Below are 25,857 nucleotides of genomic sequence, written 5' to 3'. Positions count from 1 at the left end.
AAGGATGCTAAAAACATGTAAATTAGAGAGTTATCACCTAGCCATCAAAAACGCACTCCGAACTTGTAATCCAGATAGCTTTGATTTTATTGAGTTTTTGTATTGGATTTCTTCTACAAAGTTGTTCTTCTCATTTTTATCTATCTTATTATGCTTAATTCAATGTTTTCTGGGGTTGCATCCGTGACGATGATTTTCGGATCTGAGTAGTGTTAAGTTCTTGGGGATGGGATAGACTAGGTGGAGGATCTTAGGATGTAGGGTGTTTAATCTTTGATTGTATGATTCCCTTCTGGACTAGTGTTAGAATTACTAGTTTCTCTCTGATCAATTGGACCTAGGTTCAAGACATTTCCTCACCCAAAAGGTGTTTGATGAAATGTCTGACCAACTAGTGCCAGGAACTTACGTTCCTAGCCTAAGAGATTAGTTGTCTAGGATGTTTGTTGACGTGAATGAACTTGTTTGTCATGCCTGCTCGACCATGTTTCTTTAGCGAGATCTAGGTATCAAAGTGGTTAAGTCTGAGTAGCTTTTGCAAAGAGATTGGATTAGCTAAGTTGTGATGTTCATTGTTTAGGGATAGTTTGCTTGTGGTATGTTAAACACTCTGTAGACTATGATACTCCACCGACATCAATTACTCCCATCCTTAGGACTTTTATCTTTTTGATTGATATTACATTCCCGAGACTGTTTCATTTGTTCATGCTTATAATCGTTTTCGGTTTCACTTATTCTTGCTTCCTTCTTGTCATACATTTTCGTTTCTGTTTCTGTGACTCATTTCCGTTTTGTATTTTGACCATTCTAGGATTGTTAGATACAAAATCCACTCTTTGAATTGGCTTAACTTGTGACTTCTTGATTGCATCTTGATTTGTAGCAACATCCCATTTGGATTGACACCTTAAATACTACAACACATAAGGTTAATTGAGACCTGCTAGGATAGTCACACAAAAATCCTAGTATCAATTTGGCACCGTTTCCAGGGATCGTTTGGCTACATTTAAGATTTCAAGTTTTGCAAGATTAAGTTCTGTTATACTTATCATTCTGGGTATTGACTTGCTTTGGTTGTCTGCTTGTTTGTTTTTCATCCCAAGTGCCTGTTGATTGCAACCTTGCATGCACACCAGATCAAGAGGGCATCATAATCTCCTTCCTGTTATCGACGAAATCAATCGGTTGCAACGACCACGACAAGCTCGTCAACTCACTGATCATCCCGTACTCATCACTATGGAACAAGCGAATATACCACATCCGGGACCGCGAAACTTGGTGCTGGAATGCACCGAATACTCATACTCAGCATGCTGGAATCGTCCCTCCTGCTGTGCAAAACAACAACTTTGAAATCAGAAGTTGTCTGATCTCCATGATCCAAGGAAACAAGTTCCACGTGTTGCCTATGGAGGATCCACTCGACAACTTGGATGAGTTCGACCGTCTGTGCAGTCTCACCAAGATCAACGGCGTGAGTGAGGAAGATTACAAGTTGCGCCTCTTCCCATTCTCCCTGGGAGACAAAGCTCATCAATGGGAGAAAAACCTTCCTAAGGGATCAATCACCACTTGGGACGCCTGTAAGAAAGCCTTCTTGGCCAAGTTTTTCTCCAACTCCAGAACAGCACGTCTCAGAAATGACATTTCTAGCTTTACTCATAAGAGCTCAGAATCCTTCCGTGAAGCCTGGGAGCGTTTCAAGGGTTACCACAGATAGTGTCCACACCATGGTTTCAGCAACGAGTCATTACTAAGCACTCTCTACCGTGGTGTCCTTCCCAAGATACGCATGCTGCTTGACACTGCTTCTAACGGTAACTTCCTGAACAAGGACGTAGATGAAGGTTGGCAACTCGTTAAGAATCTCACCCAGTCTGACGGCAACTACAATGAAGACTATGACCGCGCAGTTAGAGGCGACGCTGGGACTGAGGAGAAGTACAAGAAGGACCTCAAGAATGTCAATGAGAAACTTGACCGTATCTTGCTAAGCCAGCAGAGGAGCATCCACTATGTATCTGAGGATGATCCTTTCCAAGTTCTAGATGGGGAGGTTGAGCAGACTAAGGAGATCAGCTATGTCCAGAATCAGGGTGGGTACAACAAAGGTTACAACCAATACAAGGCAAACCCCAATTTTTCTTACCAAAGTAACAATGTTGCCAATCCACAAGATAAGGTGTACCCGCCTTAACAACAACATCAAGGTCAACAAAAACCTTTTGTGCCTTACAATCCGGGATTCGTTCCCAAACAACAATTCCAGCAAGGTTACCAAGCTCCCTCAGGACCACCTCCGGGATTCCGCCCTCAACAAGTTCAGCCTACTCCAGCCCTAGATCAAGAAATGAAGCCGATGATGCAACAACTTCTTCAGGGTCACGCTAGCGGTTCCATGGATACTGCTAAGAAGTTTGCTGATCTTAGTCAGAAGATGGAATGTTCCTACAATGATCTGAACGTCAAATTCAAATCTCTGAATTCGAAGATAAGGTACATGGAAGGCCAATCCGCTTCTACTTCTGCACCGAAACCTGGCCAATTCCCAGGTAAGGCTCTTCAGAACCCCAAGGAGTTCGCCAATGCCATTACGCTGAGAAGTGGGAAAACATTGCCTCCCAGGCAAGGAGTTCCAGACGTCACTGAGGATAGTGAGGAATTAAATGGGGAGGATTTTGGTCAGGATGACGCTAAGATGGAGAACCCAGTCGAAGCAGTCAAAGATCCGGTTGAACCAGTGAGGCAGTCCGAACCTAAAGCTGTTAAGGAGCCTGTTGTTTCTGATGACAGACCTGCGAGGTTTATACCTCCACCATACAAGCATCCTCTACCATTTCCAGTGAGGTTTAAGAAGTAACTTACTGAGAAATACAAAGCTAAGTTCGAACAACAAGTCAAGGAGATTGAGTTGAGGATGCCATTTCTGGATGCATTCGCACTTGTTCCTCACTACCAGAAATTCCTCAAGGACCTAGTAATGGAGAGATCAAAAGAGGTTCAAGGCATGGTGGTACTGAGTCTCGAATGCAGTGCAATCATTCAGAAAAAGATTGTACCCAAGAAGCTCAAAGATCCCAGATCATTCACTCTACCTTGCTCCCTTGGACCTATGTCTTTTGATAGGTGCCTATTTGATCTTGGCGCTTCAGTTAATCTGATGCCACTCTCTGTTGCTACGAGGTTGGGTTTTATAAGGTTCAAGGGTTGCGACATCTCTCTCATCCTTGCAGATAGATCAGTGAGACTTCCAAGTGGTATTTTAGAAGACTTACCCGTCAGGATCAGAGACGTGGAAGTGCCAACCGACTTTGTGGTTCTGGAGATGGATGAAGAACCAAAAGATCCTCTGATCTTAGGAAGACTGTTCCTGGCGACTGCTGGAGCCATCATCGATGTCAGAAATGCAAGATTGACCTCAATCTGGGCGACGACTTCACTATGAAGTTTGACATCAAGGATACCTTGAAGAAGCCAACGATAGGAGGTCAAGTCTTCTACATTGAAGAGATGAATAAATTGGCTGATGAGTTGTTGGAGGAATTAGCTCAGGAGGATCATCTCAAGACTGCTTTGACCAAGGGTGGAGAAGAAGGGTTCCTGTATGCGGAGACCACTTGTTACAAGAATCTGCTAGATTTCCACAGAGAAACGGATGGATCAGAGGCATTCGAGCAGCTATCTGATGCAGAGGAGGTACGTGCAGTTGAGACAAAGATTTCAGAACGTGATATCTCCCAGTTCACCGACGTCAAGACCCGAATCAAGAGACCAATGTCCCGCTCGATCGAGTCGCACCCCTCCCACTCGACCGTGATCATTCCAGACTCCCATGCTGACGACTTGTCGGAACTGAAAGCTCCAAAGGTAGAATTCAAAACTCTCCCTGCCGGGCTCAGGTACGTTTTTCTAGGAAACAATTCTACTTATCCTGTCATAGTGAATGCTAGGTTGAGTGATGATGAATTGGGGTTGCTAGTGACTGAGCTTAAGAAGTATAAAAAGGCTATAGGGTATTCATTAGATGATATCAAAGGAATTTAGCCTAGTCTTTGCACACATAGGATCAATCTTGAAAATGAGTCTTATGCTAGCATTGAACCCCAAAGGAGATTGAATCCTAACCTGAAGGAAGTAGTAAAGAAAGAAATTTGAAAACTGCTTGATGCTGGAGTTATCTATCCTATCTCTGATAGTACTTGGGTATCTCCAGTGCACTGTGTACCTAAGAAGGGAGACATAACTGTGATCAAAAATGAAAAAAACAAGTTAATCCCAACTAGGACCATCACAGGACATAGGATGTGCATTGATTATAGGAAGTTGAATGATGTATCTAGGAAATATCATTTTCCTCTTCCTTTCATTGATCAAATGTTGGAAAGACTAGCTAGTCATCCTTATTACTGTTTCCTTGATGGGTATAGTAGATTCTTCCAAATCCCTATTCACCCAAATGATCAGGAAAAGACAACATTTACTTGTCCTTATGGCACTTTTGCCTACAGACGCATGCCATTTGGTTTGTGCAATGCTCCCACCATCTTTCAAAGGTGCATGACATCGATTTTCTCGGATTTGATTGAGGAGTCAGTGGAAGTGTTTATAGACGAGTTCTCTGTGTACGGTTCCACTTTCTCCTCCTGTTTGTTAAATCTGTGCAGGGTATTGACGCGATGTGAGGAGATGAACCTGGTGCTGAACTGGGAGAAGTGCCACTTCATGGTTGAAGAAGAGATAGTGTTGGGACACAAGATTTCTGAGAAAGGAATTGAGGTTGACAAAGCTAAGATTGAGGTCATGGTTCAGCTTCAACCACCTAAGACAGTGAAGGACATCAGGAGTTTTCTGGGACATGCTGGGTTTTCCAGGAGATTCATGAAGGACTTCTCGAAAATTGCAAGACCATTAACCAGGTTGTTGTGCAAGGAGCTTGAATTCGAATTCGATGCAGCATGTCTGGAAGCCTTCAGCAAGATCAAGGAGGCTTTGGTTTCGGCACCCATAGTACAAGCTCCGAATTGGGATCATCCGTTTGAGATCATGTTTGATGCTTCAGACTTCGCAGTTGGAGCAGTTCTGGGACAGGGTATTGACAAGAAGCTTCATGTCATCTACTATGCGAGTCACACCTTGGGCGAGACTCAGGGAAGGTATGCTACCGCAGAGAAGGAACTCGTAGCTGTTGTGTTTGCATTCGAAAAATTCTGGAGTTACCTTGTGGGTTCGAAGGTCATAGTGTATACTGACCATGCTGCTCTGAGACACATCTATTCGAAGAAGGATACCAAGCCGAGACTGTTGAGATGGATTTTGCTACATCAGGAGTTCGACATGGAGATTGTTGACAAGAAAGGCATAGAAAATGGAGTTGCGGACCACCTGTCAAGAATGAGGATTGAAGATGTTGTTCCCATAGATGATTCTATTCCTGAGGAACAACTTCTGGTCGCCCAAGTTTGTGAGCAAATGCATGACACAGAGCTTGGCAACCTTAGAATCAGATGCATGGAGATCACTTCTGAGACTGCACCCTGGTATGCAGATGTCGTGAATTACAAGGTATGTGGAGAAGTTCATGATGACATGGATCCCTACAGGAAGAAGAAGCTTTTCAGAGAGGTTAACCACTACTTCTGGGATGAACCCGATCTGTACAAGAGAGGTTCTGACGGTTTGTTCAGGAGATGCATAGCAGAAGGGGAAGTACAGGGAGTACTGGAACACTGTCATGGTTCCACCAATAGAGGACACTTCGCCACATTCAAGACAGCTCAGAAGGTTCTTCAAGCAGGTCTCTGGTGGCCAACCTTGTTCAAGGACGCTCACAGTTTCATCACCAAGTGTGATGCTTGTCAAAGGATGGGCAACATCACAAGGAGGAATGAGATGCCCCAAAATCCGATCCTGGAAGTAGAAATATTTGATGTTTGGAGTATAGACTTCATGGGACCTTTCAACCCTCCATCAAATGGTAATGTCTATATTCTGGTGGTAGTTGATTACGTTTCTAAGTGGGTTGAAGCCATTGCCTGTCCTACCTACGATCAAAAGGTTGTTCTGAAGTTGTTCAAAAGTATAATTTTTCCAAGGTACGGGATACCCAGAGCAGTGATCAGTGATGGTGGAACTCACTTCGTCAACAAGGTGTTTGAGACTATGCTGAGAAAGTATGGCGTCAAGCACAAGGTATCTACTGCGTATCACCCTCAGGCCAGCAGACAGGTGGAAGTCTCGAATAAGCAGATCAAGGGTATTCTGTCAAGGATTGTTGGAGTTTCAAAGAAAGACTGCTCTGTCAAGTTGGATGAAACTCTCTGGGCGTACATAACAACATTCAAAACGCCAATAGGCAGAACAACATTTCAGTTGATATATGGTAAAACATGTCATCTCCCTGTGGAGGTTGAGTATAAGGCGCTTTGGGCTATCAAGTTGCTGAACTTGGATATTGATATAGCACAGGCAAAGAGGACTCTTGATCTACATGAGTTGGAAGAAACCAGACTTGATGCCTATGAGAGCTCAAAGATTTACAAAGAAAGAACCAAAAAATTTCATGATAAGAAAATTGTTGTCAAAGAGCTCAAGGCTGGAGATCAGGTTTTGCTTTTCAACTCCAAACTTAAGTTATTTCCTGGAAAGCTTAAGTCTAGGTGGTCTGGACCTTTTGACGTCAAGGAAGTTCAGCCATTCGGAGCCATCACTTTTCTGAACAAAGATGGTAGTGAATTCACTGTAAATGGTCAGAGAGTCAAGAAATATTTAGCTGATCAAGTCTGTCCAGAGGGGTCTTCTGTGCTCCTCTATGAACCACAAAAAGGATGAAAAGCTGAAAAGTCAAGCTAGGGACTTTAAACAAGCTCACTTGGGAGGAAGTCCCAAAGGTATCACTGTAAATATTTTTTTTTTAGGATCTTTGTGTTTTTAATTTTTGTTTTTGGTTTTCTTGTTTTCAGGAATCTACAGAAATGAGTATAAGCAACAGAGATAGGGAATACAGAGAAAAGAAAGCTTATGGAGTCAGGAATCTCCAGAAGGAAGTATGGGAACATAAAAGAAAGTGAAAATAGCAGTCGAAAGAGTGAGTTCAAAGTCAAGCCGGGTATGATGGGTTCTACAGAAGAGATGGAGGATACAAAAAAAAAACAATAAAAACAAAAATTACGTGAAACCCTATCATCTACCCTCTCATCTCTCTTGTTCCCTCTCACCAGACACATCACCTTTGTGTCACCTCAACCCACCACCACTCCACTCCATCTCTAGAACGCAACTCTCCTTCTCTTTATAATCAATCCCTCATCTCACTTTTTCCTCTCACCCACCAACCATAGCTCAATTATTCACTAACCCCCTCACTCTTTACTCCCACCAACCAAACAAGCTTTCATCTCTACACTTCACTCGACCCTCGCCGCTACTCCACTCGACCAGAGCTGCCGTGAAGCCCCCTTTTGCAGCTCGACTCGACCAACAATCTTGACATCCCTCCAAACCGGCGCGGAGCTGCAAATCGAACGAAACCATTTGACTCATCTCGTCATCTCGCCATCGACTCGACCAGATCTCGCCGTCATCTCGTCATCGTTGAAAAGTTCTCGTTTAAGCTCCACCTCAAGTTTTCACCATCTCACTTGACTTGACTTCTTGCAACTCGCTTGGACATTCACTCGATACGCGTCATCTTGGTGCCGACTCGATCGACCTCAGCTGCGACGCCGTCTCCAGCCAACTACACTGAGCTTTAACCGGATCTCTTCTACTCAGTGTTTGGCGGCTCTCAAGACCAACGACACTGCAACTTCTATGACTCAGTCTGAAGTTGTTGTTCTTCAAGCGACTCGACCAGAGTCTCTTTCTCGGACTCGATCCGCCCCCTGCGTGCTCCGACTCGATCGACAACGACGAACGTCTCTCGACCTGCTTGACTCGATCTACCGCTGTTGTTATTCACACGTCTTCACGTCCGCCACTCAATAGACGTTGCTTGCTTCTCCTCAACGACGCCACTCGCTTTCTCCGACTCGACAAACACTCGACTTGACAAACACTGATACTTCAACCCGACTCGATCGACCGTCCCGGAGCTGCTACCCGAGACACCTATCCTCGATCCTTTGCGTTTGCCTGTCCCCAACACCTTAGCTCTCTCTTTGATTTTTGAGATTGGTATTATTGCCTGGTCACTAACCTACTAATCTTTGATTTTGAGTTTGAATTGTCTCAGCTTTGCAATGTCTGACAATTTTTGGGATGAGATGTACGAGAAGTATGGTTGTGAGGTAGCAGGATGTGTTGTTACTTCTAAGCCGCCTACGCAAGGTGCTGAGTCAAGCAGAGCAGTAAAACGATCTAGTAAGGACAAAGCTTGTGGCAAGAAGCCAGTGAAACAGAGGGATGAAGGTAGCGATTATGAGATGGAGCAGGCTCGCGAGAGTGCATCATCAAGGAAATCTGTCAAGAAAAAGTCTAAATCGAAGCTGTCTGCCCAGGAGTACTATGATTTGTTTCAGCAACATGAGTTTATGGGAACAAGATATCCCCACAGTCAAACCATGTTGGACCTTGGTATTGCAGCGGATGTAGAATATCTTTTCGGCCAATGCAACCTTAGCAGGCTTATGAACACGCCAAAGAACGCTTACAGAGAGGAAACCATCCAGCTTTTAAGCTCCTTGCAAGTTCACCTGTTCGCGAATGCGCCTGAGATGGAGTCAGATGGCACTTTAGGCTATTTCACTAGTGGGACTGGCACTGTAGCGGAAATCGACAAGGAAGAGGCGTTGTCATTATGGGCTTCGATTAGCACTGAGCAGCGCTTCAACGCCTCAAGGTCGAAAGGGACGCTAATAAGAAGCCCAATGTTGAGATACTTCCACAGGGCTATTTCGAACGTTTTCTACGCGAAGGAAATCACTGGCCTTGTCACCAAGGCAGAGCTTGGCATGTTGGATTTGGCACTCAAGGACCCGCTAAAGAAGACTACAGAGGGTGTTATGCTTAGAGGTGATGCTTCAGACACATCGTTCACTTTCTTCCTGTTGAACCATCTGCAGACTTACAAGACGTGGGTGGTGAGACTGAATAACACTCATTCACCCGGAGTTATGTCTATGGAAGGAGTTGTGACATGGATATTAGAAGCAGCAGGCGTCCCTCTCCCTTCAGACTCGTTTCCGCCGCTCTGGATGGATATGTACCACCTGAAACAGATTCACACTTTAGACTGGGAAAACAAGCATGGAAAGTTTGTCTACAAATTCGTTCACCCAGAGGTTGAAGAAGCAAAGATCCTTCTTCATTGTGCGAGTCTAACAACGATCCTGAATGGTGAGAACATTGAGTTTATCCTTGATAGAAGCGTTTTGTATGTTGAGGAAGAGGATCAGAGAATGGAGATCTCTGCTGAAGAAGACAACCCGATGGAGGAGGTTTCAGAAGACTATCGCCCTGAGAGGTATCACTATGACGAGTACACAGCACCGAGACTAGAAAAGGGTGTTAGGGAGGCTCATGATCGTCTCAACAAGCTTCAGAAATGGGGCAAGGCAAGGGACAAGACGCTCAGTAGTTTCAAGAAGACTTTCATGAACTTCATGAGTAAATTCAGTTGTTCGACATCCACTGCTGCCATCCCAATGCCTTCCCAGGATGTCATGCCAATACAGGGACGCTTGTCTACACGTCTTGAGCAAACTCGCTGAGCACAACCATCTCCAGCACGCCGGTCTGCTTACACACCACATACGCAGCAACCCTCTCCAGCTCGACCACGACATTCCGCTCATGAGCCCCGGGAGAGAGCGAGAAAGTCTTTGAAGAGAGCCAAAAAGGGACCTTCCTCAATTCTTCCAGCTGAGCATCACCACGGTGGTCCTTCTGAGCACTTACCTGAACAGTGGTTGAACAGCAGAACGAGTCTCAGATCAAATACCAGACCAGGCCAGCGAGTAAGCAATAGAATGAGCCTCAAGGTGACCATCCGCATACGGAGGATGTTGTGCTATTATCGGATCATGGTGAGTCTCGCGTCGACGACATGCAGTGCGATGGACAACAGAACGTTCATCCGAACACGCAAGTGATTAATGAGCAAGTCGGCCAACCAGCTGAGGCCACTCCTGCGGATCCTGAACAAGGCGAAGGACAAAGTCAGTACCACGCTCCTCCTTGGGCGAGCACCGACTCCTTTTTCTACTACTGAGGTACTCCAACATTCCTTTGTATATACCATATCATCCTTGCATTTGTTTCTATAATGATTCTCAAATCCTACTTCAAATTTTTCTTACACAGGGGCTGTGTAATTTAAGTTTGGGGGAGGGTTTGAGATGATGTATCTGATGATGCTTTCTGTGATCTTTATTTCAAAATTTTGCATCATATCATGTTTGAGTCTGCATTCATCTATTTGCATAGAAAAGCCATAAAAATTTGAAAAATTTCGAAAATTTCCACAAAAACAGAGTGTTCATGTAGTTTACACTTGCATATTAGGATTGAGTCTAGTGTTATTCATATAGGATTGTTGCATTTAGCATAAGGGTTGATGATGATTGTAACCTTGTTAGCATGCTGGATTCAATAGGATAGGATCAAGGCCCTTGTTATTAGTTCTTTGATGCTTGTTGATTGAACTTGAAAATGTAAGATTGAAGCATGTTTTGAATTGATATCATTCCGTGTCTACTTGAACCTAATCCTGACTTGAAATTATCCTGTTACACATTGAAGTTGAACTCAAGGATACCACATACATACTTGGATTATCTTACTCCTTTTTACCACCCTTGTTAATCCAAGTAGCTGATTCCCATCTTTGGAACAGTTCCCCGCACCCTTAACCAACCCTTTGAAACATGAACTTTTGTAAGGTCTACTTATGCAATGAATGTATAAGAACATGCAAACAGATACATAAGCAGAGATGATGAGTGATGAGATGCAAGGTGTTTCAATACCCTTATGATGTTGTAGCATAAAGGATGTCAATCCATAAAGAGTGTGATATGTAAGCAATCAAGATGTGATCAATGCATTCAAGTTAAGCCAAATATCAAGTTGATTTGTTTCTAACAACCTACATGACAAAAATGTAAATGTAGAAGATTAAAACAACTTAAGACAGTACTAATGATGAAATAAACTGTAGAACGTGCAATAAACAATATTAAGCAGAATTGACTAATAAGCAGAAGAAAACAAGAACATAACAATGCATAAAAAAGAAAGTAAACTGGAGCTCGACCTAGCACTCGGTCGAGTGCATGGTCGAGTGCATGGTCGAGCACTTGGCCGAGTGATGCATAACAGAAGAACAAAAGCAAAATCAACAATCAAAACAGAATCAAATGCAAGTGAATCAAACAGGAAGCGGATAACAATATTAAAATAGAGAAATATATAAACAAAGTAGGTCCTAGAGATGGATTGATGGGCTGGACTCAAGCTATAATCACCTAAACTGATCAACAAACCTCAATCGACAATGAGCTATCTCTAGACAATGATCTTCCAATACTTGCTAATCCATTCTCATGACAATAACAATAAAGTTTAAATACTCCTAGACCTAGTTCTCACTAGGTAAGACATATAGAAACAAGCATTAATGATCCAGATCATCAATGTCAAAAATCAACTTAAACATCTAATCTCTTAGCATGTTTCATGATAATCTCTAGCATTAGCTTTATCTAGCAACTTAGACATTGGTATGATGCTAAGAAGCTTAAAATCTACCCTTACCTTCTCAGTATAAGAATAGCATAGAGTACATCTAACCTAGAAGAGATATTAAACAATCAAGCTTGCCAATCTAAACAACCATAACTCTTACCCAGCCTAATCCATCCCTAAGATCCTATCACACTACTCAAATCTAAAAATCATCATGAAGAACACAAACCCAGAAATTAATGAAACTACCATGATTAGAAAGATGAGATAAAGATGAACAATTTAATACATAGAAGTGAAAGCAAATACTCAACAGATTCAAAGTTATGAAGATTACAAAGTGCAAAAATTACTAAAAGATGAAAAAGGAACAAACTAAGCTAAAAAATAGTAAAAACTAGGTTATGACATGTCTACAGCGTCTCACTGCGGCCACAAGTGCCAGTACACATATATATAATAAAGAGGGGGGAAGCCCTAGTTAGCTAGAGAACAAAACAGAGAGTCAGCTGCAAGTGCTCGACCATGCTCGGTCGAGTGCATGGTCGAGTGGTTGGTCCGTCAAGTAACTCCAGTCTTCGATCCGGAATGATATCGGTTCAGTAAAACAGGAATAACTATTAACGGACAGCTCCGATTGACTTGCGACCACCGGCGTTGGAAATATAACTCCATTTCCGACAACTCTCATGAAGAAGGCGGAAGCTAAATCGCAAAGGAAGATCTTCATTCGAATGGATCCTTGAGAAGCTCGTTATGAAACCGACCATGTACTCGATCGTGTGCCTGCTCGAGTGGTATGCTCGAGTGCCTTCTTTTCCCTTCCTGGTACTTTCAATCCTCTTTTTTAGCTCCAGAAATAACACCAAGTCCTTCCTTATCCTCTTAAAGCTCCATAAAACCTAATAATACTCCAAATGCACAAATGTATGCAATGCATGCTTCTAAACATCCTAAGTGCATATTTGGACATAAATGGCTATAAAACCTAAGGAATCACTTCTATATGATGCAAAACATGAACTAAACAAGGTCTTAAATATGGTAAAATATAGTGACATCAACACCCCCAAGCTTAGTCTTTGCTTGCCCTCAAGCAAACAAACAAGACAAAGAGAGGGAAGTGAGGTTTGAAAGTGGGATCTCAGCACCTAAAGCTTGATAATATACTAGCTAGAATCAATTTGGCGCCAAATTGATACTAGGATTTTTCATAGATTTCTATCCTAGCAGGTTCAATTAACCTTATGCATTGTAATACTTAAGGTGTCAATCCAAATGGGATGATGCTAATCATGAAAGATGCAATCAAGATAGAACAAGTTAAGCTAATTAAAAGATGGGGGTGTATCTATCAACCTAATGAAGCATAAATGAAAATGCTACAAAGTAAACAACTTAAAGACAGTACTAAGCAGAAATTAAACTACTAAACAAGTGCAATAAACAATACTAAGTAGATTAACTAATAAGCATAAGAAAACAAGAACAGAACAATGCATAAACAATAAAGTAAACTGGAGCTCGACCTAGCACTCGGTCGAGTGCATGGTCGAGTGCACGGTTGAGTGATGCAGAACGAAAGATTAAATGCAAAACTAAAAGCAGAAACAATAAAGCAGACAATGACAAGTAATTAAACGCAAGAAACAAAAGAAAACAAGTAGCAAATAGATCCTAAGGATGGGAAAAATTGGTTGGTATTAAACGTAATCTATCTAGGCTGCTTAAGAAAACTCAATCAACTAAGAGCTAATCCTTAGACAATGATCTCATAATACTTGCTAATCCACTCTCATGGAAATAACAATCAAGTCTAGTAACATCCTAACCCAACTCTCATTGGTGAAACCTTACTAAACAGGCAATAAATTCCAGATCATCAATGTCAAAAATTATATTAAACATCTAATCTCTTAGCATGCTTGATGATAATCTCTAGCATTAGCTTTATCTAACAACCTAAACATTGGTATGATGCAAGGAAGCTTAAGATCTATTCTTACCCTCTCAGATATAAGAACAGCATAGAGCACATCTAATGAAAGGATTCTATAGAATTCAAGCTTAAACAACCTAAACAACTAAGTTCTCTACCAACCTAACCCATCCTTAAGAATCTATCTCTACTCAAATCTAATAAATGCGATTTAAGAACACAAACCCAGAAAATGCTAAAACAGACATAATCAGAAATATAATGATGAAATAAGCAACTTTGTAGAAGAAATCAAATGCAAATACTTAAAGTATAAAAAGTTATGAAGATTACAAGTTTTGGTGGCTAGACCTAAAAAAACGAGTCTGTTCTGTGGCCAGAAGTAAGAGGCCTATTTATAAGGAAGGAGGGAAGCCCTAGTTAGCTATAAGACAAAATAGAGAGCCGGTGTCAAGTGGTCGACCATGTGCTCGGTCGAGTGCATGGTCGAGTGGTTTGTCAAGTAGCTCCAGTCTTTGATCTAGTATGATATCCGTTCAGTAAAACAGTGATAAATCTTGCACCACAATTCCGATCGGCCTGAGATCACCTGAATTGGAAAGCTAGCTCGATTGCCTACAACGTTGATGAAAAAGGCTGAAGCTGAATGTCAACGGAACATCTTTATTCTAGTTGATCTTTGAGGGGCTTGTCTTGAATCCGACCAAGTGTTCTTCGGCAAACGGTCGAATGTGTGATCGAATCCATGGTTGAGTGATTGCTTTCCTCCTCTTTTGAGCCTTATTCCCTTGCTAGATGTCTCCTTGTGATCACTACTCCTCCTTGGTGTTTCCAAAGTACCTAATTCACCTGTTTATACACACAAATATATGCAAATGCTATGCAAATTCTATCCTAATGCATAAACTGAGAATAAGAGACATAAATGTGCTAAAACTAACTCTAAACAATGCAAAACAGGATATAAATGCATACTAAAACTTGGTAAAATATAGAGCTATCAACATCCCCAAACTTAGTCTTTGCTTGCCCTCAAGCAAACAAACAAGACAAAGAGAAGGAAGTGAGGTTTGAAAATTGGAACTCATAACCAAAGAGCAACAACAAAGGATTCAAACCCCAGTCCTCAAATGCAATTCAATGGTGCAAAGAATCAGTCAAAGTTTTTACAAATATTTTTCTAAGCTTATTCCAATGCACCATTCTAGTTCAGCTCCTATCTATTCGTAAAGACTTGCAATCCCATTGAACATCTCTTTCACATTCATTTAAGTGTTTGGTGTAATCTTGCAAATGGAATATGAATCAAGCTCAATTGGTTGAAGGGTACGGCTTTTGAAGGTAGGCTGATAATGGTGATTTTAGGGTGGTTAACTCTCAAACAAGAAGGAATACTAGACAATAGTGAAACCAATCTAAGACTGAGAACAATTTAGACATACAAAGCTTAGCTCTTGATGTTCTACCCACCTAGAAGCTTTTCTACCCTTTTCTCATCCTTCTTTTCTTTCTTTTCAACCCAAAAACTCAGACTTTGATCCCTTAAACCCCCTTTGCAATTTTTGGTCTTATCTTTTTATAAATCTCTATGGCTACTCTTTATTTTAAACACTAGCTCCCTTTCTTTCTTATTCTTTCTTTGCTATACTCCCAATCTTATTTGACTTTTCTTTACTCTTTTCTTTTTTGATTCTAGGAGACCATAACAAGACTTTATCTCCCTTTTCTTTGAGACTTAGAGCTTATAACAAAACTTAACCTTAGAGACCTTTATTTTCTTTTCTTTTGACCAAGTAAACCTTTATTTCCCTTCTTATTCTCTCTTGTTCCCAAACCTGAACCCAAATCAACATTCTAACCTCCTATTTCTTTCAAAACCAGTCCTATTAGCTAGTTCTAATGATTTCAAACCTAGCTAAAGCAAGAGCCAGTTCTTTGTCATTCTCAATACTGATCAACAGGTCAATTAAAATCCAATGTGTACTCCACCACGATCTAGTGGTATCGTTGTAACACTTCAGGATCGAATCCACAGGGACCAAACAATTACACTATGAAATTATGTAGACTAAATATAGCTAGGACAAAAGAGAAAGTTTGTGAATAAAGTAACTAATCAAAACCGGAAAGTAAATAAGTTGCTTTAAATCAAAAAGGAAATATTGGGCGCAAGGAATCTATGGGGATATAATTTCGAACTAAAGTGGTTAGATGGGATGCATTAGACACCGTTCTAGAACTCAAATCACGGTTGTAAAGCTAACCTACTTTCGCAGCGTTAACTATCTATGCAAGGAATTCAGTAAACCCTAAACCGTCGTTTGGACCTAGCAAACCAAGCAAGCAATAAAGGTTCAAGTTTGATCTGTTCACAAGGTGCCTCAACTTCAACTTTCGTTGGCTAAGGTCCACCTTGCTCACCTAAGTTCTTTTCCAGCAACTCAACAACACTTTTGGTGCCCGATGAATTAAACCTATGATCATAAACTAGGTGATCAATCTAGCTTAAGCATTAAGAACAACTATAGATGAAGAACAATAAGATCAATCCCAAATCTAACAACCTATGTTTAGAAAATCATAATTCCCCTTTGAAACCCGAAACCCAATAGATAAACTACTCAGACAGGGAAATCAAAGAACAGCAAATAAAAGATGAAGAAAACATAATTGCATTGCAAAAGAACAGAAAATAGGGTTTAGAAATCTTCTCCAAAGTGTCAAGAAGGATTAGAGATCTTCTCCCTTTGCTCTCAATAAAAAATAGTCTCAGAAAAATAAAGCTTATGTCTCTGAAGGCCGAGCCTCTAACTTAAATATCAAAATAAAACCCTAAAAGTCGGGTTAAAATGAAAAAGGAAAACTTGAGTCGGGTACGAGGACTGGTCGATCCCAAATGCGGATCAGCCGATCTTGGATGCTTTTCTCTGTTTGCTCCATCTGCTTGCTATTTCGATCAGTCTTCACCAAATTGGCTTCAGATGCTTGTTTTCATCCCCAAAACACTCAGTTTCCTTCCAAAGTAGCCTAGAACCTGTACAGACTCACAAAAGACTAAAAGGACTCTAAAAGCACACTTGGACCTAACAAAAGACTCAAAACAAGTGTAAAAACTATTGTTAAAACCCTATAAAATGCAGACACATCAATTCCCCCATACTTGAATCTTTGCTTGTCCTCAAGCAAGAACAGACAAATACTCAAGAACAGAGAAAAGGTTTGAAAGTGGAAACTCACATAGTATTGGGAACCTCTTCTTAGCACTCTTCATCACATCAAATTAAGAACTAATTTTTTTACTCTGCCCATAATTAGGATCAACACTCCCTACTCTGAACTCCACAACCTTAAAGAACTTTTAGTCTCCCCATTGTTGTCTCTCTACATCAAATTAGTAAAAGGGTGCGGTCTTACCATGGGAGTATCAATCATTGAACTTAATTGACTCCTTCAACCTCTTATCGCCCAAGACCTCCTTCATATGCTCCCTTTCCTCTCTCTTTTTTCACTTCCAAAGGATTGATTTCTCCCTAATTTTCTAGGGTAACATTTTTTTTTTTTATCAATCCTTTGCTCTTTTCCTTTTGGAACAGGTTTCCATGAATTCCGAAAGATGCACGGGTTTACGCACACCTCTTGGCTCACTTCTTTTATTACCTATATCTTTTTATTCCCTTTTTTTTTTCTTTTTTTTTACTGAGTACTGAAGGGAAGAGAGAGGGGAAGCATACTTTGTGAGGAGATGCATGTCTCCTGAGGCTTAAGGGAGGAGTCTTGTCCGATGTATACCAAGCCCCAAGGTAAGAATTTAAATCCGGTTAAGTCTTGTCAAAGCTAGAGACAACTTCTGGTTCAACTTATTGTTCTCCTCGGCGAGTGTCTTTTGGGGCGTGTTGAGCCTGCTCATGTTCATTCCAAGCTTCATTCAAAAATCAAAAGTACTAAAGCAATCATAACAGTGTTAGTTCAAAGCAAAAGATTCCTAGAAATGGTCATAGTTTCCCAATTTTTTTTGTTTTTTTTAGACTCGATAAAAAAAAATGACTCAAAGACTCAAAAAATCAAAAGGAAACAACCAAAGAAAACGACATTAGTAACTTGGAGACATCCCTCCCCCAGACTTACTTCACACCGTCCCGGTGTGAAAGCAAAGCCAAAAAAAAGGAACCTCCGACAAAGATAATAAGAAAATTGAAAAAGAAAAAGAAAGGAAAAGAATGAAAAACCGGTGATCTCGCATTTGGTGTTGGCAAGGGTGGGGACCGATCAGTCTGAGAATGGGATCGACCGATCTGTAAGGAGGACTGACCGATCCTAAGCTCCTGGAACAAAAAATTTCGCATCTTCTGCGTTTTGTACCTGTTCCTGAAAACACTTAACACCGGATGTGATTTCACCGTAACAAATCCTAAAAACAAAACCAAAAATCCTAAGGCAAATAAAAAGAAAAGGGTAAGCCAGCACAAACCCCATGGGTTGCCTCCCATAAGCGCTTGTTTAAGGTCCATAGCTTGACCGTGGTTTCAGGTGTCAAGTGATGGGAGGATGAGAACTCATATCAGAACAAGCTCTCCAATTCGTCAGCTTAAGCTCCAGAATCGTTTTCAGCATATCATCCATTGCTTCTTCACCTTTTTCTTTAAACTCTGGAGTAAGGATGGCTTTAACTTTAGAGAAAGGCCGAGATATTCCTTTGCACTTCACCTTGTACTCAATGGTGTCTCTAACATATTTCTGGGGTACCAAGGTTATGTGAAGATCTGGTATTACTCTCTCTATCTTCGGCTTGTCTCTATTCTTAACATTCTTAGAACTCTTCTTAGATGAATGAGTGTCTCCATCCAGGACTTCGTTGACCTCATTCTTATCAGCACTCTCTCCCATTATCATGACATCCACCTTCTTCTCATGTTCTACAACTAGACAAGAGCCATGTCGTATAGCTTCATTTGCAGTGATTGCGTTGTAGAAGAATTTATCATAAATGTTAGAGAAAGTGATCCTCTTATTAGGCAAGTCAACAACTGCTTCTACTGTTGCTAGGAAAGGTCTCCCAAGAATCAAAGGCATAACAGATCCCTCACTCATTTCTACAACATGAAAATCTGTAGCAACCAAGCAATTCCCAACTCGAACATCTAAATTGTTAATGAAGCCTTGTGGAGTCGTGGTGACAGTATTTGCAAACGTGAGACTGACCTTAGAAGCCTTCATATCATCAATCCCCAACCTCTCTGCAATAGCCTTAGACATCACGTTCACACTAGATCCAGTGTCACAAAGGGAATCCTCAAAGTTTACTCCTAGGATGGAGCATGGAACAACAAATCTTTCTGGATCTTCTAACTTAGGTAGTCTTTTCAAAGCTGGAGCATGAATGTTCTTCTCTCGAGCCAAGAACGCCTTAACCTCCACCAAATCTTTTTCTTCAATCACAACATCATTGTAAACCTTCTTAAACAAAGAGATATGCTTTACTGCCTCTGTAAAGGGAATGTCAGCGATGAACTCACTTATAGCTTCTTTGTACCGACCATACTTCTTTTCATCCAGAGGTTTCTTCTCATGTCTTCTTGGAAAAGGAATTTGTGGCCTATAGGGCTTTGGTTCCACAAGACTTGATTCCTTGGTATTCATATTAGGAGCAGACGAGTCGGAAATCCCCATTCTTGCAACATGGAGCGGTCGTTCAACAGAAGTAGCAGTCAGTCTGGAATTTTCTGAGACAGACTCTACAACAACGACGGGATCGACCGATCTATAAGGGGGATCAGTCGATCCAATTTCTTTAGGGAGCAGACTCGAATTATCAGGATAGATGGGACGGACCGATCTAGGCTCGGAACTGATCGATCTGTCTCTGCGGAAGCCAAACATGAGTTGATCACAGCACAACTCTGCCCATCTTCGATCCCACCATGGAGTGTGATAGCATTGCATGACTCTTTATTCTTAGAGCTAGAAGAAATAGCAGATACTCTCTTATCAATGGAATCAACACGTGAAGTCAACCTCTCAAATTTCCCATTCAAATCATTGTACATGCTATCAATCTTGACATTAATCTCAGCAGAACTTTTCTTATGGCCCTCCAGAAGTGCTTGCATCATCAATTCGAGTTTGTTATCTTGTGGAGCTGCAGATGGAGCGTGGTATCCTTGGACATTTGAGCTATTAAATCCAGCACCTTTGTTCTGAAATCCTTGCGGGAAGTTACCTTGTTGATTATGTGGAGGATACAACTGATCCTGAGGGTTCTCTACGTTGGTGCTTCTGTAAGAGAGATTAGGATGATTTCTATAATTCTGATTAAATCCATGATTCTGATAGTTCCCTTGTCCTCCTACATAGTTGAGCTCCTCTGTCCCCTCAAAACCTGAATTTACTCCAACTTGCTGATACGCACCTGTCTGCCCGTCGCACATGTTGACAGCTTGCTGATCTCTCTTCAAAAGAAGGTCAACCTTGGTAGTGAGACTCTTAATATCATATGTATTCACGGAGCTAACAACACGCACAAAACGATCATACTCATGGCTATGATTGCTGTTACTCGCTGCAAGATTTTCGATCAAGAGGTTTGCTTCAGCGGCAGTGTTAGTAGAAAAATATCCTCTGCTGGCAGTATCGAGTGCCATCTGGTACTTCTGGTCAATTCCTCCATAGAAGATGTTCATAAGATTCTCTTGTGAAAATCCATGATGAGGACAGTCCCTCATATACTCCTTGAATCTCTCCCACGCTTCACAAAAAGACTCTGTACCACCTTGTGAGAAGGTAGTGATCTTGCTCCGTAACATAGCTGATCGAGACTTAGTGTAGAAGTGGTTTAGAAACTGTGCTCTACACTGTGCCCAAGTGGTAAGTGATCCTCGGTCCAAGAGATTTAGCCATCTCAAAGCCTTATCTCCTAAAGAGAATTGGAACAAAGTCAACATGAGGTAATCATATGGAACTCCATTAGACCTTGTCGTACTAGCCAATCTCTCAAAAGCTTCAATGTGGTCCAGAGGGCTCTTTGAGGCTAATCCATTAAAAACACGATTCTGGACCAAATTGATCAGGCTATGCTTGATCTCATAATCCTGTCTCGCAGGAGCAGGAGGTTGAATCGCAGACCGATTCGAAAATAGCCTGTTGTGAGCATCTTCTTCTCTCAAAGTAGCTCCCCTTGCTGGTGGGTTCAGTACAGCCGCATTCTGCTCTTGTGGAGCTTGTCTTTGTGGTGCAGGAGGAGGAGGCGGAATAATAACCTCTTGAGGGTTAGGCTGACGACCATCTGGATTCTGTCCATCCTCCATCTTGTCAGCTTAAGCTTTTGATTTTCTGTTTTCTCGTTCAAGTAGGGCTAACTCTTCGTTTCACAGATTACGCAAATCAGTAGGCTTGTGGCTTCTTGTTTGCATGCACCTGAAACACAAGAGAAAGAACATAAGAACTAATAAGTAATAAAAATAAAATAAATCTTAGACTAAATTTAAATCTAGAATCTCAAGGGCAACGTTTGTTCCCCAGCAACGGCGCCAAATTGATCAACATGTCAATTAAAATCCAATGTGTACTCCACCACGATCTAGTGGTATCGTTGTAACACTTCAGGATCGAATCCACAGGAACCAAACAATTACACTATGAAATTATGTAGACTAAATATAGCTAGGACAAAAGAGAAAGTTTGTGAATAAAGTAACTAATCAAAAACGGAAAGTAAATAAGTTGCTTTAAATCAAAAAGAAAATATTGGGCGCAGGGAATCTATGGGGATATAATTTCGAACTAAGGTGGTTAGATGGGATGCATTAGACACCGTTCTAGAACTCAAATCACGGTTGTAAAGCTAACCTACTTTCGCAGCGTTAACTATCTATGCAATGAATTCACTCAACCCTAAACCGTCGTTTGGACCTAGCAAACCAAGCAAGCAATAAAGGTTCAAGTTTGATCTGTTCACAAGGTGCCTCAACTTCAACTTTCGTTGGCTAAAGTCCACCTTGCTCACCTAAGTTCTTTTCCAGCAACTCAACAACACTTTTGGTGCCCGATGAATTAAACCTATGATCATAAACTAGGTGATCAATCTAGCTTAAGCATTAAGAACAACTATAGATGAAGAACAATACGATCAATCCCAAATATAACAACTTATGTTTAGAAAATCATAATTCCCCTTTGAAACCCGAAACCCAATAGATAAACTACTCAGACAGGGAAATCAAAGAACAGCAAATCAAAGATGAAAAAAACATAATTGAATTGCAAAAGAACAGAAAATAGGGTTTAGAAATCTTCTCCAAAGTGTCAAGAAGGATTAGAGATCTTCTCCCTTTGCTCTCAATACAAAATAGTCTCAGAAAAATAAAGCTTATGTCTCTGAAGGCCGAGCCTCTAACTTAAATATCAAAATAAAACTCTAAAATTCGGGTTAAAATGAAAAAAGAAAACTTGAGTCGCGTACGGGGACTGGTCGATCCCAAATGCGGATCAGCCGATCTTGGATGCTTTTCTCTGTTTGCTCCATCTGCTTGCTATTTCGATCAGTCTTCACCAAATTGGCTTCAGATACTTGTTTTCATCCCCAAAACACTCAGTTTCCTTCCAAAGTAGCCTAGAACCTGTACAGACTCACAAAAGACTAAAAAGACTCTAAAAGCACACTTGGACCTAACAAAAGACTCAAAACAAGTGTAAAAACTATAGTTAAAACCCTATAAAATGCAGACACATCAAATACTCTCAAGATTTCACAACCTATAGCATTATCAACAAAGAGGCCTCACTCAAAAAATCAATACAAGGCTTGAAAGAAAAGGCTGGGGTTTAAAGGTATGACAAGAGATTGGGTTAACTGAATGGAGTGGTAGAAAGAGAGTGTTAACCCAATTCAAAGTTCCATGAGCTAGCATTCATAGTCCATAAGCAAGATATATAATGATTAGATTAAAGTCCAATATTATAGAGATGCAAAAAATGTTCAAGCAAGTTTCACACAAGAAGGAGATGCTTTCAAATGACACAATGCTTTTAACATAGTTTCTTCATTTTTTTCCAACGACTGAACTAGCAACAATGAACTATAAATGAGGGCTGTGGGTTAAATCCTAAGAATCTACTTCTAACATGGTAGATTTAATCATTGTTCCCCAATGCATATGAACAGTCCTATATGCAATATACTAAACACAATCCTAGAATGCAATGAAACTACATGAACAATCTATTTTTGTAAAGATTTTTTTGAAACTTTTTCAAATTTTTGATGGTTTTTCTATGCCTTAGATGCAATGCAGTTTCTAGTATGATTATGCTAAAATTTGAAATAAGAAAACAGAAAACAACATCAAATGTCATCTCAAACCCTCCCCCAATCTTAAATTACACAGTCCCTTGTGTAAGAGAAATTTGAAAGAAGATTTAAGAATCTAGAAAAAAGATTAAAACATTGAATGCAATGGTATAGACAATGATTAGGTGAAAGTGGTACCTCAAGGCTGCTGGAAGAAGTTGTCAACAACACTACTCATGTTGTCATAGGTGCAGCTAGTGACATTCTCAGCGTCATTTGGAGCTTATGATGGAGAAGGGGAGGACTCGATCTGAAACCCAGACTGGGGCTCGGTCGAGTGCATGGTCGAGTTAGGTCATGATCCTTCCTTTCTTCCTATGATTAGTCCCTCTTGCTTCCCTGACCACCAAAACACTATAGAAAACATAATCAAAATAATAAAAACTTAAACCAATATATAAAAGGATACCTTAGGGAGTTCCTCCCTAGTGAGCTTGTTTAAAGTCTCTAAGCTTGACTTGACATACTTTAATGCTATGAGAGGTCATGGAGGGGTGATGAGGTCCCCTTTGTTCTCATTGAGCAAAGTAGAGAGTAACAATAGAACTTAATCTTGAACATCTTGAAATCTTAAATGTAGCAAAACAGATGCCAATTGGCAACGGCGCCAAATTGATACTAGGCTTTTATCAAGGTCTACTCTTGATTTTGAAGCTTGTGTTGTGGATAGGAGGAGGCACTATCCCATATCTCTGAGTATGAGTAGTGGGAGCATCACTATCACCAATCTTCCTTCTCCTTTGAGATTCATTCTGATCCTGTGGGAGTTCCATTGCCACCTCTTCTTCTGTGTTGTTGAGACTCTGAACAAGTGCTCGACCAGGTGCTCGAACACGCACTCGACCGTTTGCTTTGAGGTACTTGGTCGAGTGCCTTTGCGAGTGGTACCTGAGAATCAAAACAGAACACCAGAAAAACAAAGAGGTGAGTAACAGAATAAAATGTAACATAACTTAATCTTGAAACATTGAAATCTCGACTGGAACATATAAACACCCTAATGGCAACGACGCCAATTGAAACATGAACTTTTGTAAGGTCTACTTATGCAATGAATGTATGAGAACATGCAAACAGATACATAAGCAGAGATGATGAGTGATGAGATACAAGGTGTTTCAATACCCTTATGATGTTGTAGCATAAAGGATGTCAATCCATAAAGAGTGTGATATGTAAGCAATTAAGATGTGATCAATGCATCCAAGTTAAGCCAAATATCAAGTTGATTTGTTTCTAACAACCTAATGACAAAAATGTAAATGTAGAAGATTAAAGCAACTTAAGACAGTACTAATGATGAAATAAATTGTAGAACATGCAATAAACAGTATTAAGCAGAATTGACTAATAAGCAGAAGAAAACAAGAACATAATAATGCATAAAAAAGAAAGTAAACTGGAGCTCGACCTAGCACTCGGTCGAGTGCATGGTCGAGCACTTGGCCGAGTGATGCATAACAGAAGAACATAAACAAAATCAACAATCAAAACAGAATCAAATGCAAGTGAATCAAACAGGAAGCGGATAACAATATTAAAATAGAGAAATCAATAAACAAAGTAGGTCCTAGAGATGGATTCATGGGCTGGACTCAAGCTATAATCACCTAAACTGATCAACAAACCTCAATCAACAATGAGCTATCTCTAGACAATGATCTTCCAATACTTGCTAATCCATTCTCATGACAATAACAATCAAGTTTAAATACTCCTAGACCTAGTTCTCACTAGCTAAGACATATAGAAACAGACATTAAAGATCCAGATCATCAATGTCAAAAATCAACTTAAACATCTAATCTCTTAGCATGTTTTATGATAATCTCTAGCATTAGTTTTATCTAGCAACTTAGACATAGGTATGATGCTAAGAAGCTTAAAATCTACCCTTACCTTCTTAGTATAAGAATAGCATAGAGTGCATCTAACCTAGAAGAGATATTAAACAATCAAGCTTGACCAATCTAAACAACCATAACTCTTACCCAGCCTAATCCATCCCTAAGATCCTATCACACTACTCAAATCTAAAAATCATTATGAAGAATACAAACCCATAAATTAATGAAACTACCATGATTAGAAAGATGAGATAAAGATGAACAATTTAATACAAAGAAGTGAAAGCAAATACTCAACAGATTTAAAATTATGAAGATTACAAAGTGCAAAAATTACTAAAAGATGAAAAGGAACAAACTAAGCTAAAAATAGTAAAAACTAGGTTATGACATGTCTACAGGGTCTCACTGCGGCCACAAGTGCTAGTACATATATATAATAAAGAGGGGGAAGCCCTAGTTAGCTAGAGGACAAAACAGAGAGTCAGCTGCAAGTGCTCGACCATGCTCGGTCGAGTGCATAGTCGAGTGGTTGGTCCGTCAAGTAACTCCAGTCTTCGATCCGGAATGATATCGGTTCAGTAAAACAGGAATAACTCTTAAAGGACAGCTCCGATTGACTTGCGACCACCGGCGTTGGAAATATAACTCCATTTCCGACAACTCTCATGAAGAAGGCGGAAGCTAAATCGCAAAGGAAGATCTTCATTCGAATGGATTTTTGAGAAACTCGTTATGAAACCGACCATGTACTCGACCGTGTGCCTGCTCGAGTGCCTTCTTTTCCCTTCCTGGTACTTTCAATCATCTTTTTTAGCTCTAGAAATAACACCAAGTCCTTCATTATCCTCTTAGAGCTCCATAAAACCTAATAATACTCCAAATGCACAAATGTATGCAATCAGTAGCGGACCCAGAGAAAAAATTTACCTAGGTCAATAATTTTTTTTATTAACAGTTAAATATTTAAACACACAAAAAAAGAGATTATTTATGTAGTATAGGAGAATTGAACCTGGGTTTGGGGGTGTCAAACT

General features: G+C 40.6%; 2 non-coding genes across 2 annotated transcripts; one reads left to right on the top strand and one right to left on the bottom strand.

The window, feature by feature from the left end:
• Positions 1–1,639: 1,639 nt before the first annotated feature.
• On the bottom strand, positions 1,640–1,746 carry LOC147933212 (small nucleolar RNA R71). Its single transcript, XR_015576778.1, has one exon. It is a non-coding gene; the product is annotated as a small nucleolar RNA R71 (small nucleolar RNA).
• An 18,577-nt stretch (positions 1,747–20,323) lies between these two features.
• On the top strand, positions 20,324–20,430 carry LOC147933211 (small nucleolar RNA R71). Its single transcript, XR_015576883.1, has one exon. It is a non-coding gene; the product is annotated as a small nucleolar RNA R71 (small nucleolar RNA).
• Positions 20,431–25,857: the final 5,427 nt, after the last annotated feature.

The sequence above is a fragment of the Camelina sativa genome, chromosome 12, assembly GCF_030686135.1.
Source record: "Camelina sativa cultivar CO46 ecotype springtype chromosome 12, ASM3068613v1".
Classification (NCBI taxonomy): domain Eukaryota; kingdom Viridiplantae; phylum Streptophyta; class Magnoliopsida; order Brassicales; family Brassicaceae; genus Camelina; species Camelina sativa.
The sequence above is the reverse complement of the archived record's forward strand: the minus strand, read 5'-3'. Positions and strand labels throughout refer to the sequence as shown.